This window comes from Pristiophorus japonicus, chromosome 5 (assembly GCF_044704955.1).
Source record: "Pristiophorus japonicus isolate sPriJap1 chromosome 5, sPriJap1.hap1, whole genome shotgun sequence".
NCBI classification, from domain to species: domain Eukaryota; kingdom Metazoa; phylum Chordata; class Chondrichthyes; family Pristiophoridae; genus Pristiophorus; species Pristiophorus japonicus.
Window position 1 is genome coordinate 87809224 of NC_091981.1, and position 12196 is coordinate 87821419.

Here is a 12196-nt window from a genome sequence, read left to right on the forward strand (position 1 = left end):
ATCTGAGTTTAATTTGGTCCAAGTGTTTCCGGTGAATGAGTCCATTTGAAAGTTTGACCCGAAACACCCTGCTTCCCTCTTTGACCAAGACAGTGCCGGGAATCCATTTGGGACCTTGTCCATAATTTAATACAAATACAGGATCATTGATTTCAATCTCGCGTGACACATTCGCGCTATCGTGGTATGCACTTTGTTGAGGCCGCCTGTTCTCTACCTGTTCATGGAGATCAGGGTGAACTAACGAGAGCCTTGTCTCAATTGCTCTTTTCATGAGCAGTTCAGCAGGTGGGATCCCAGTGAGTGAGTGGGGTCTTTGCGGTAGCTAAGCAGGACTCGGGATAGGCGAGTCTACAGCGAGCCTTCAGTTACCCTCTTCAAGCCTTGCTTGATGGTTTGTACTTCTCTTTCTGCCTGACCATTGGACGCTGGTTTAAATGGAGCAGATATGACATGTTTGATCCCGTCACAGGTCATAAATTCTTTGAACTCAGCACTGGAAAAACATGGCCCATTGTCACTCACCAGGACATCGGGTAGGCTGGGTGTGGCAAACATGGCCCGCAGGCTTTCAGTAGTGGCAACAGACGTGCTAGCCGACATTATCTCACATTCAATCCACTTGGAGTATGCGTCTACAACCACAAGGAACATTTTACCCAAGAACGGGCCTGCATAATCGACGTTTATCCTAGACCATGGTTTGGATGGCCAAGACCATAAACTTAGCGGCGCCTCCCTGGGTACATTGCTTAACTGCGAGCATGTATTACATCTGTGAATGCAGGACTCTAAGTTCGCATCGATACCGGGCCACCACACTTGAGACCTGGCTATCGCTTTCATCATTACGATGTCTGGGTGGATACTGTGGAGGTGATTGATGAAGGTGTCTCTGCCCTTCTTGGGGACCACTACTCGATTACCCCACAGAAGGCAGTCTGCCTGTATAGACATTTCATCTGTGCGCCGCTGGAACGGCTTTATCTCTTCCTGCATTTCCACTGGGACACTGGACCAACTCCCGTGAAGCACACAGCTTTTGATTAGAGATAGTAAGGGGTCCTGGCTTGTCCAGGTTTCGATCTGCCGGGCAGTGACGGGTGATTGCTCACTCTCAAATGCTTCCATAACCATGGCTAGATCTGTGAGCTGCATCATTTCCACCCCCGTGGTGGGCAATGACAGCCTACTGAGAGCATCGGCGCAGTTTTCTGTGCCTGGCCTGTGGCGAATAGCGTAGTTGTATGCGGACAACGTGAGCACCCATCTCTGGATGCGGGCCGATGCGTTGGTATTTATTCCTTTACTCTTGGAAACAGTGATAAAAGTGGCTTGTGGTCAGTTTCCAATTCGAATTTTAGCCCAAACAGGTATTGATGCATTTTCTTTTCCCCATAGACACACGCTTCTTTGTCAATCATGCTGTAGGCTCTCTCAGCCTTAGACAGATTCCAGGATGCATAAACAACCGGTTGCAGTTTCCCAATATCATTAGATTGTTGCAATACACTCCCGACGCCATATGACGACGCATCACATGCTAGTAACAAACGCTTACATGGATCATACAACACAAGCAATTTGTTTGAGCATAACAATTTTCTCGCTTTCACAAAGGCATTTTCTTGGCTTTTGCCCCAAACCATGATGGATTGGCTCGCGGTCGTGTCCAGCTCCATTGAAACCGGGAGTCCATTTAGTTCAACATTCAACATTATCGGAGGACAATTCGTGGTGAATGTGTGCACCCCATGTACCTCTGCCTCCTCGATCTGAGGCTCTGGTTCGTCGTGATCATCTGTGGATCTGTCCTTCTCTGCAACATGGTGGTTTGCAGGTTTAACAGGCTTTGCAGCTTGTCTGCACACTCATTGGAGGTGTCCCATTGTTCCACAGCCCTTGCAAACGTACTCTTTGAATCAGCATGAATGGAAATGAGGATCACCCCCGCAGCGCTAACAAGGTGTTAATGACCTTGCATTCATCACCGTTGATGGTGGACTCTGAGACATCTGCGGATGTGTAGCTGCAGGTATGTGTGACTTGCCCTGTATGTTACGATTCGAAAACAACGTCACTTTGTTCACAGTACTTATAGGAACACTTGTGTACTGAGAGATTTGCTTAATGTTGTCACTGCTGGCAATGAACGCCTGGGCTATTGCAATGGACTTACTCAAGGTTGGGGTATCTACAGTCAGAAGTTTGCGAAAAATGGTTTTGTAGCCAATGCCAAGTACGAAAAAGTCTCTGAGCATGTGCTCCAAATGTTCTTCAAATTTGCAATGTCCTGCAAGGCGTCTTAGCTCGCTGATATAACTCGCCACTTCCTGGCCTTTAGACCTTTTGTAGGTGTAGAACTGGTAACATAGAAACATAGAAACATAGAAAATAGGTGCAGGAATAGGCCATTCGGCCCCTCGAGCCTGCACCGCCATTCAATGAGTTCATGGTTGAACATGAAACCCCATTCCTGCCTTCTCGCCACACCCCTTGATCCCCCTAGTAGCAAGGACTACATCTAACTCCTCCTTGAATATATCTAGTGAATTGGCCTCAACAACCCTCTGTGGTAGAGAATTCCACAGGTTCACCACTCTCTGGGTGAAGAAGTTTCTCCTCATCTCGGTCCTAAATGGTTTACCCCTTATCCTGAGACTGTGACCCCTGGTTCTGGACTTCCACAACATTGGGAACATTCTTCCTGCATCTAACCTGTCTAAACCCATCAGAATTTTAAACGTTTCTATGAGATCTCCTCTCATTCTTCTGAACTCCAGTGAATACAAGCCCAGTTGATCCAGTCTTTCTTGATAGGTCAGTCCCGCCATCCCGGGAATCAGTCTGGTGAACCTTCGCTGCACTCCCTCAGTAGCAAGAATGTCCTTCCTCAAGTTAGGAGACCAAACTGTACACAATACTCCAGGTGTGGCCTCACCAAGGCCCTGTACAACTGTAGCAACACCTCCCTGCCCCGTACTCAAATCCTCTCGCTATGGTACCTCGCCATCAGAACGCTTTCCTTCGGGTTCAAATGCTCTCGGACCAGTGTGCACAAATCATCGTACGATTTCTCTGTACATTTCACTGGAGTGAGCAGATTCTTCATGAGGCCATACGTTGGTGCCCCACATACGGTGAGGAGGATCACCCTTCGTTTGGCAGTGCTCTCTTCCCCATCTAGCTCGTTGGCCACGAAGTATTGGTCGAGTCGCTCCACAAAAGTTTCCCAATCATCTCTCTCCGAGAATTTCTCCAGGATGCCCACTGTTCTCTGCATCTTTGGGTTCGCTATCTGTATCTCGCCACCAGTTGTAGTGTATGGAGAAAGAGTCGGGCTGAACACTGTGAGCTCAAAGTAAAGTGTGACCTTAGTCTTTTATTGCAGGTCTCCAGAGTGCCTCTCCAACTTGTGAAGCCTCCTTAAATATCTGTGCTCCCAAGGGTTCATGGGATCCCTTGTGACTCTAGGGGATGAGCCCTCTGGTGGCTATGCAGTGTAAATACAAGTTTATATATATATAACAAGAACTATCCCACCTTCTTTTCATTTCTGCCTATCCTTCCGAAATGTCAAATAACCTGTATATTCATTCCCATCTTTGATTACCTTGTAACCATATCTCTGTAATGGCAATCAGATCATTTCCATTTATTTCTATTTGCGTTGTCAAATCATCTATCTTGTTATGAATGTTATGTGCATTCAGATACAGAGCTTTTAATTTTATGTTATGTGTGTATGCTCTGTCCCTTCCTGTTGTTGTGTATCTGTAAAGCATGCACTCCCATGTTCCGCCACCAGGGAGCGCATCCCCTGACGTCCCAAGGGATCCCAGCATCGCTTCAGAGCACTGTATATAAGCCAGCCCCTTAGGCCTGTTCCTCACTCTGGAGTGCCTTATTAAAGACTGAGGTCACTGTTGCTTTAACCTACCTGTGTGCAGTCTCATCTGTGTTAGGAACACAATAACTGGTGACAAATATACGAATCCAATGCAAAGATGCAACAAATTGTGGGCATCCTGGAGAAGATCTTGGAGGGTGAGGACTGGGAAGCCTATGTCAAACAGCTACACCAATACTTTGTAGCCAACGAGCTGGATGTAGAAGGAAGCGCTGCAAAAAGGAGAGCGGTCCTCCTCACAGTCTGCAGGGCACCAACCTTCAGCCTCATGAAGAATCTTCTGGCTCCGGTGAAACCCACAGATAAGTCGTATGAGGAGCTGTGTACACTGGTTCGGGAGCATCTTAACCCGAGGGAGAGCATGCTGATGGCGACGTATCGGTTCTACATGTGCCAGCGATCTGAAGGTCAGGAAGTGGCAAGCAACGTCGCCGAGCTAAGGCGACTTGCAGGACAATGTGGTTTGATGACAACCTGGAGCAGATGCTCAGAGACTTTTTTATACTGGGCATTGGCCACGAGACCATCCTATGAAAACTTTTGACTGTAGAGACACCGACCCTCAGTAAGGCCACTGCGATAGCACAGGCGTTTATGTCCACCAGTGATAACACCAAACAAATCTCTCAGCACACAAGTGCTAGCAATGTTCATAAATTAACTGGAAATGTGTTTTGAGCAGAAATGTACAGGGCAGAAACCACGAGTCTGCAAATGCCAGCAGGCCTCAGGTGACCCAGATGACTCAGAGTCCACAACAAAGGATGAATGCAAGGCAATTCACACATTGTTGGCGTTGTGGAGGCTTCCATTCAGCCTATTCATGCCGCTTCAAAGGATATGTTTGCAAGAGTTGTGGAACAATGGGGCACCTCCAATGAGCTTGCAGATGAGCTGCAAGCTCTGCAAAACCTGCTAACCACCACGTGGCAAAGGAAGATCGGTCCATGGTGGATCAAAGCAATTTCGAGCCTCAGAGAGAGGAGGCAGATGCTGAAGCAAATGGGGTGCACACATTTTCGAAGAAATGTCCACCTATAATGCTAAATGAAAAATGGAATGGCTTACCCATAGCCATGGAACTGGACACTGACGCCAGCCAATCCATCATGAGTAAAAAGATGTTTGAGAGACTGTGGTGCAACAAGGCACTCAGACCAGCCCTGAGCCCCATTCACACGAAACTGAGAATGTACACTAAAGAGCTCATCACGGTCCTGGGCAACGCCATGGTCAAGGTCACCTACGAGGGCATGGTGCACGAACTGCCAGTCTGGATTGTCCCGGGCGATGGCCCCACACTGCTTGGAAGGAGCTGGCTGGGCAAAATCCGCTGGAACTGGGATGACATCCGAGCGCTATCACATGTAGATGAGGCCTCATGTACCCAGGTTCTGAACAAATTTCCTTCCATTTTTGAGCCAGGCATTGGAAACTTTTCCGGGGCGAAGGTGCGGATCCACTTAGTCCCAGAGGCATGACCCATCCACCACAAGGCGCGAGCGGTACTTCACAAGGTGAGGGAGAGAGTGAAAATCGAGCTGTACAGGCTGCAACGTGAGGGCATCATCTCCCCAGTGGAATTCAGCAAGTGGGCCAGCCCGATTGTTCCAGTACTCAAAAGTGATGGCACGGTCAGGATTTGCGGCAATTATATAATAACTATTAATCGTTTCTCACTACAGGACCAATACCCACTATCTAAGGCAGATGACCTATTTGCGACAGTGGCAGGAGGCAAGACATTCACCAAGCTTGCCCTGACTTCGGCCTACATGATGCAGGAGCTTGAGGAGTCTTCGAAGGGCCTCACCTGCATCAACACACACAAGGGACTGTTCATTTACAACAAATGCCCTTTGGAATTCGGTCGGCTGCAGCGATCTTCCAGAGAAACATGGAGCACCCACTCAAATCGGTACCATGCACGATGGTTTTTCAGGACGACATATTGGTCACGGGTCGGGACACCATCGAGCACCTACAAAACCTGGAGAAAGTCCTCCAGCGACTGGATCGCGTAGGGCTGCGGCTGAAGAGTTCGAAATGCGTCTTCATGGCAACAGAAGTGGAGTTTTTGGGGAGAAAGATCTCAGCGGAAGGCATCGGCCACAGACGCCAAGACAAAGGCTATCAGGAATGCGTGCAGGCCACAGAACTTCACAGAGCTGCGGTCTTCCTGGGACTCCTCAACTATTTTGGTAACTTCCTACCGGGGTTAAGCACCCTTTTAGAGCCCCTACATGTGTTATTGTGCAAAGGTGAGAACTGGGTATGGGAAAAAAAAACAAGTAATTGCTTTTGAGAAAGCCAGAAACATTTTATGCTCCAACAAGCTGCTTGCATTGTATAACCCGTGTAAAAGACTTGTGCTAGCATGTGATGCGTCGTCGTACGAAGTCGGGTGTGTATTACAACAAGCTAATGTTGCGGGGAAGTTGCAACCTGTCGCCTATGCCTCCAGGAGCTTGTCTAAGGCGAGAGGACCTACAACATGATTGAGAAAGAGGCATTATTGTGTGTGTTCGGGGCAAAGAAAATGCATCAGTACCTGTTTGGCCTCAAATTTGAGCTGGAAACCGATCACAAGCCCCTCACATCCCTGTTCGCTGAAAACAAGGGGATAAAAACTAATGCCTCAGCCCACATACAAAGGTGGGCACTCGTGCTAGCAGCTTATACCTATACCATCAGCCACAGGCCAGGCACTGAGAACTGTGCGGATGCTCTCAGTCGGCTACCATTGCCCACCACGGGGGTGGAAATGGCGCAGCCTGCAAACTTGTTGATGGTGGCGCAGCCCGCAGACTTGTTGATGGTCATGGAAGCGTTTAAACATTATAAATCACCTGTCAAGGCCCGCCAGATTAGGACTTGGACCAGCCAAGATCCTCTGCTGTCCCTAGTAAAAAACTGTGTATTGCATGGGAGCTGGGCCAGCATCTCCGTTGAAATGCAAGAGCAAATCAAGCCGTTCCAGCGGCGAAAGGACGAGCGGTCCATTCAGGCAGACTGCCTGTTGTGGGGTAACCGCGTAGTGCTACCCAAAAAGGGCAGGGAGACGTTCATCTTGGATCTCCACAGCTCACACCCGGATATAGTAATGATGAAAGCGATAGCCAGATCCCCAGTGTGGTGGCCGGTATCGACTCTGACTTAGAGTCCTGTGTATGGCAATGCCGCTTTTGTGCTCAGTTGAGCAACGCGCCTAGAGAGGCACCACTAAGTTTGTGGTCCTGGCCCTCCAGACCATGGTCGAGGATCCATGTCGACTATGCGGGCCCGTTTCTCGGTAAAATGTTCCTGGTGGTGGTGGATGCTTTTTCAAAATGGATTGAATATAAAATAATGTCGGGAAGCACCGCAACCGCCACCATTGAAAGCCTGAGGGCCTTGTTTGTCACCCACGGCCTGCCTGACATACTGGTCAGTGACAATGGGCCATGTTTCACCAGTGCCTTATTTAAAGAATTCATGACCTGCAATGGGATCATACATGTCACCTCGGCCCCATTTAAACCAGCCACCAATGGGCAGGCAGAGCGTGCAGTACAATCAATCAAACAGAGTCTTAAACGAGTCACAGAAGGCTCACTTAAACCCGCCTGTCCCGAGTACTGCTCAGCTACCGCACGAGACCCCACTCGCTCACAGGGGTGCCCCCGCAGAGCTACTCATGAAAAGGACACTCAAAACCAGACTCTCACTGGTTCACCCCAACATGCATGATCAGGTAGAGAGCAGACGGCAGCAACAAAATGTAAATGATGGTCGCGCCACTGTGTCACGAGAAATTGATCTGAATGACCCTGTGTGTGTGCTAAAGCATGGACATGGTCCCAAGTGGATCACGGGCACGGTGATAGCTAAAGATGGGAGTAGGGTGTTTGTAGTCAAACTAGACACTGGACAAATTTGCAGAAAGCACTTGGTCCAAACGAGGCTATGGTTCACAGACTTCCCTGAACAACCCACAGCAGACACCACCTTTTTGGAGCCCACAACACACACCCAAAGGATCAACAACACCACCACAGACCAGGAAATCAAACCCATCACGCCCAGCAGCCCGGCAGGGCCAACAACATGCCAGCCCAGCGAGGGCACAGCCAACACACCAGAACAGACATTTGTACCGAGGCGGTCCACCAGGGAAAAAAAGGCTCCCGACCGCCTCACCTTGTAAATAGTTTTCACTTTGACTTTGCGGGGGGAGTGATGTTGTGTATCTGTAAAGCATGCACTCCCATGTTCTGCCACCAGGGAACGCATCCTCTGAAGTCCCAAAGGATCCCAGCATTCCTTGGGGTGCACTGTATATAAGCCGGCCCCAAAGGCCTGTTCCTCACTCTAGAGTGTCTTAATAAATACTGAGGTCACTGTTAATTTAACCTTCCTGTGTGAAGTCTCATCTGTGTTAGGAACACAATACCAGTCATATTCTGGTTATCAGTGCCCCTATTGCTAGCCTGCACCTTTGCCTTTTCCTTTCTCTTTGACTTTTTAAATTTCCGCTAACCCGATCCTGCGCTCCCACTATTTAATTTAGAACCCTATCTACAGCCCTCGTTATTCGATTCGCCAGGACACTGACCCCATCCTGGTTCAAGTGAAGCCCATCTTGATGGAACAGTTCTTTCCTATCACTGTTCTGGTGCCAGTGCCACTCAAATTAAAACCCATTTCTCCCACGTGTTTATCTCTCTGGTCTGGCACAGGATGAAGGCATCATGGCTGCTGCCAGGACTGCAGGCATTGACAGTCAGAATTCACTGTGTGTGGTCGCAGACCAACTGTACATTCAGTGAGTGGTAGCCTTTGTGGTTACAGAATGCCTCAGGATTGTTATGCGGTGCCCGCAAAGTGACGTGGATGCAGTAAATGGTATCCTGCACAATGGGGAAGCCCGCTATCCTGGCACAGCCACTTGCACACTCGTGCTGCTTCTTTCTGGTGATGTGCAAGGATATGTAGTCCCTTTTCCTACGGTAGAGAGAATCTGTGACCTCGCGGATGCAGCAATGCACGGCGAACTGCGATATGTTAGATATGTCTCCTGTTGCACACTGGAAGTATCTGCTGGCATAGAAATTGAGGGCAACGGTAACCTTGACTGACACTGAGAGAGCCGTGGTGAACCTGGTCTAAGGCTGAAGGTCTAGTTGCAGGAGGTGGCCAGTACAGTCTTCATTAACGTAGGGAAATGTTGCACTTTTAAATCTCACCTGAATGATACTGAATCATTTTAAGAGGCAGAAGACTCCTAAAATTGAAAAACGCTTAAATTGCTCAAAACAGCTATTTGCCTATCTCAACCTGACAAGGCAGCATTCTTTGCCAACTGCAAATAAACCGAATGTTGATGTCTTTAAATACCACTCTTCCAGCGACCATCCGATTACATACCGCCTCCTCCTCCAGCTGTTGTTGACGGCAGCGGGGGTGAGTTTATTTCTGATCCCGGGCGGTAACGGGGTGATCAGATGATGACATGATCAATGGGGCATTTGGACCGAGGCAGCAAGTCTTAGCGCCAGCGCAAAACCAGCAGAGAAGTTTACAGGCGCTAACAGGAGGTGCAAAGCAGGCAATTTCTCTCCCTAAGTATTTTTAAACAGATATAGATTATAAATCAAAGACATAATGTTTAACCCATACAAGGCCACAGATAGAATATTGGGGTAGACTTCTCTTGGGTGTAAAGGATCAATTGAACACATCATGTAGACGAAAATCAACCTCAAAGAATCCCATGAATGTAAAGGAGCCTACTGGTTTACTGTCCATTTATTTCAATATACAGAAAATCAGGTGAACTCTGTTTCACAAAGAAAATACTCCTCTCCTAATTTGTCTCTTTCCAAGTCAATAATAGCTTTTGAAAGGAAATGGATAAATACTTGAAAAAAATAATGAATATCGGGAAAGGATAGGGAAATGCGATTATGTAGATAGCTCTTTCAGAGAACTGGTGAAGGCTTGATGTGCTAAATGGCCTTCTTCGGATCGGTAAAATTGTATGATGCAATGTTCAATTGCAAGCAATTTTGTCTCATCCACTCATCAGACTGCAAACCTGACACCACAGAGATGGTCATGGAGTCGAGAAAAATATTGCAGCGATAGCTGTGTTTCATCCTATGGAATCTGACCCTGAGCAGAATTTTAATTTGGAGGTGGATAGGGAGTGGGAGTGGGGGCAAGAAAGTCGTCGGGAAACCAGGGAGCATGGGGTTCCCGGAGGCCCTGCTGAAAGTAACAGCAGGACCTGATTAGCATTTTCAATCACTGTGTCCCACCCACAGCCAGCCAGTTGGAAAGGCTGACTGACTGTCAGGTGGATAGGCCTGAGGCACCAGGCTGCAGAGAAAATGGAGGGAGGGATCGAAGTAGGGTCGGAGGCCGGACGAGAATCGGGGCTGGAGGATGATCCAGGCCGGATGGGAGAAGCTAGAAGAGGATTGGGGCCAGAGGGATGTCTGAGGCCTCGAGGGGTTTGAGGAGGAGTGGAGGTGGGTATGGAAATTCGAAGGCCCCGTAGGGTAGCTCAGAGGCCTTGGGGGGTTGGTGTCTGATCCCGGGGTGCAGATTGGCGGCCTCGGAGGGGTGGGGAAGCGGGAGGGATCGGAATGGTCAGGGAGGATGTCCGGTCACTAGAGGTTGGTGATGCAGGAACGCTGGATCCAGCAAGTAAGTGGAAAGACACTTCACTCCTAGATCCAGCAGTCCTTACCTCTCTATAGCTGGCAGGTTCCCCAAGACCCAAAAAACCCAAGTAAATTTGAAATTGGTGGATCACCATGGGGCACGGAGCCTCATTGTAATATTTAAATGAGTGACCCGTCTCCTGGGAGCATTTTGGCTTCCCACCCCCATCCCAACTCCAATAAAAGCTGAATTTTGCAGGTTGTGATCTGGATTCCGTTTTTTAACTATTTTAACTTCCATCCGAGCTCAACCCACCCATTTTTGGGGGTTAAAATATGATGTCAGTGAGTGCCAACATGTATCTAAAGAAAAGGAGGCAGCCAGGAATGGAGTCTTGCAGTACACCAGATGTGACTGAATGGAGAGGGGTGAGAGTGGGTCTTGCTGGAAATGTGCTGGCTACAGTGACTACACTTCGAAAGTACTTTATTGACTGTGAAACACTTTGGGATGTCCAGAGGTTGAGAAAAGCACTATTCATATGCAAGATCTTTCTTGCATCAGGACAGATGGGAGTGCAATCAGATGAGGATATTCCATTGGAGGAGATGCAAGCCAGAGTCCCTACTTTCTACTTTCAGATACATATACATTCTCCTCATTCTATTAATTATTCAGCATTAAACAAATGGTCAGGAGAATACATTTGTAGCTATACAGTAATAACAGCTTTTTAAATCTTGAAAGCTGCATAAAACGTATCAAGCAGAAAAACTGATGAACAGAATCATGTTCTATTTCATATCTAGTCCGTTTTTATTTATAGAGTAAATATTTATATTATAAAGAAAAATCGACACCATTGATACCACTACAGAAAAATAGGAATAAAAAAATTCTGCTGATACCATGCAAGTCTGTCATTTAGATAATTTTAGGTAATTAATTCCCTACTTTATTAAACTTCATTCTGTTTGTGCATATGTATCTGTGTCTGTTCACCACTCATGTTGTTAACTTACTGAATTATTTTTTGCTGATGCAAGTTGCTTCAAGTTGAAACAAAGAATTCATTCATAGAGACAAAGCAACCAAATTAATTATACAGAGGCTGCTTCTGTTTTACTTTCATATTTTATTTTACTTACTTTTATATTTTTCTAAATTGTAGCAGTATGTAGTTCAAAATATTGTAATCATCACCAAATTATTTCTGAAGTAATAAATTATCTGTAGCATATATTTTAACTTATTGAAGTGAGCATCTGGTTCTCCTGCAACAGAGCGAGTATATGATCTTGGCCTCCGGTAAGCTATAACTTGTGATGTACTTTCCCCTTGCCCTAGTTCCTGCACACTTCTGCCCTGTGATTCACCATGTGAAGACCCCATCTCCAGCCTAGCCTCGAAAGTAAGGATGGTGCTAGTCTCTGAGTTGGTGCTTGTTTGGGTCAGATCAAGTGATGGCACTTCTTCAGGAAGTACCAGAGGTGTCTCCACATTTCCAGCATCTGAATAGGAGAGGGTCAGGGGTAAGTTTTAGTGTAAGGAGGAGCAGAGAAAGAAGTGGCTGGTAAAAGCAGCTGCAGTTTGTTTTGATAGCGTGTGCAGAGAGTAAGGGAGCTGTATTCTTATCGT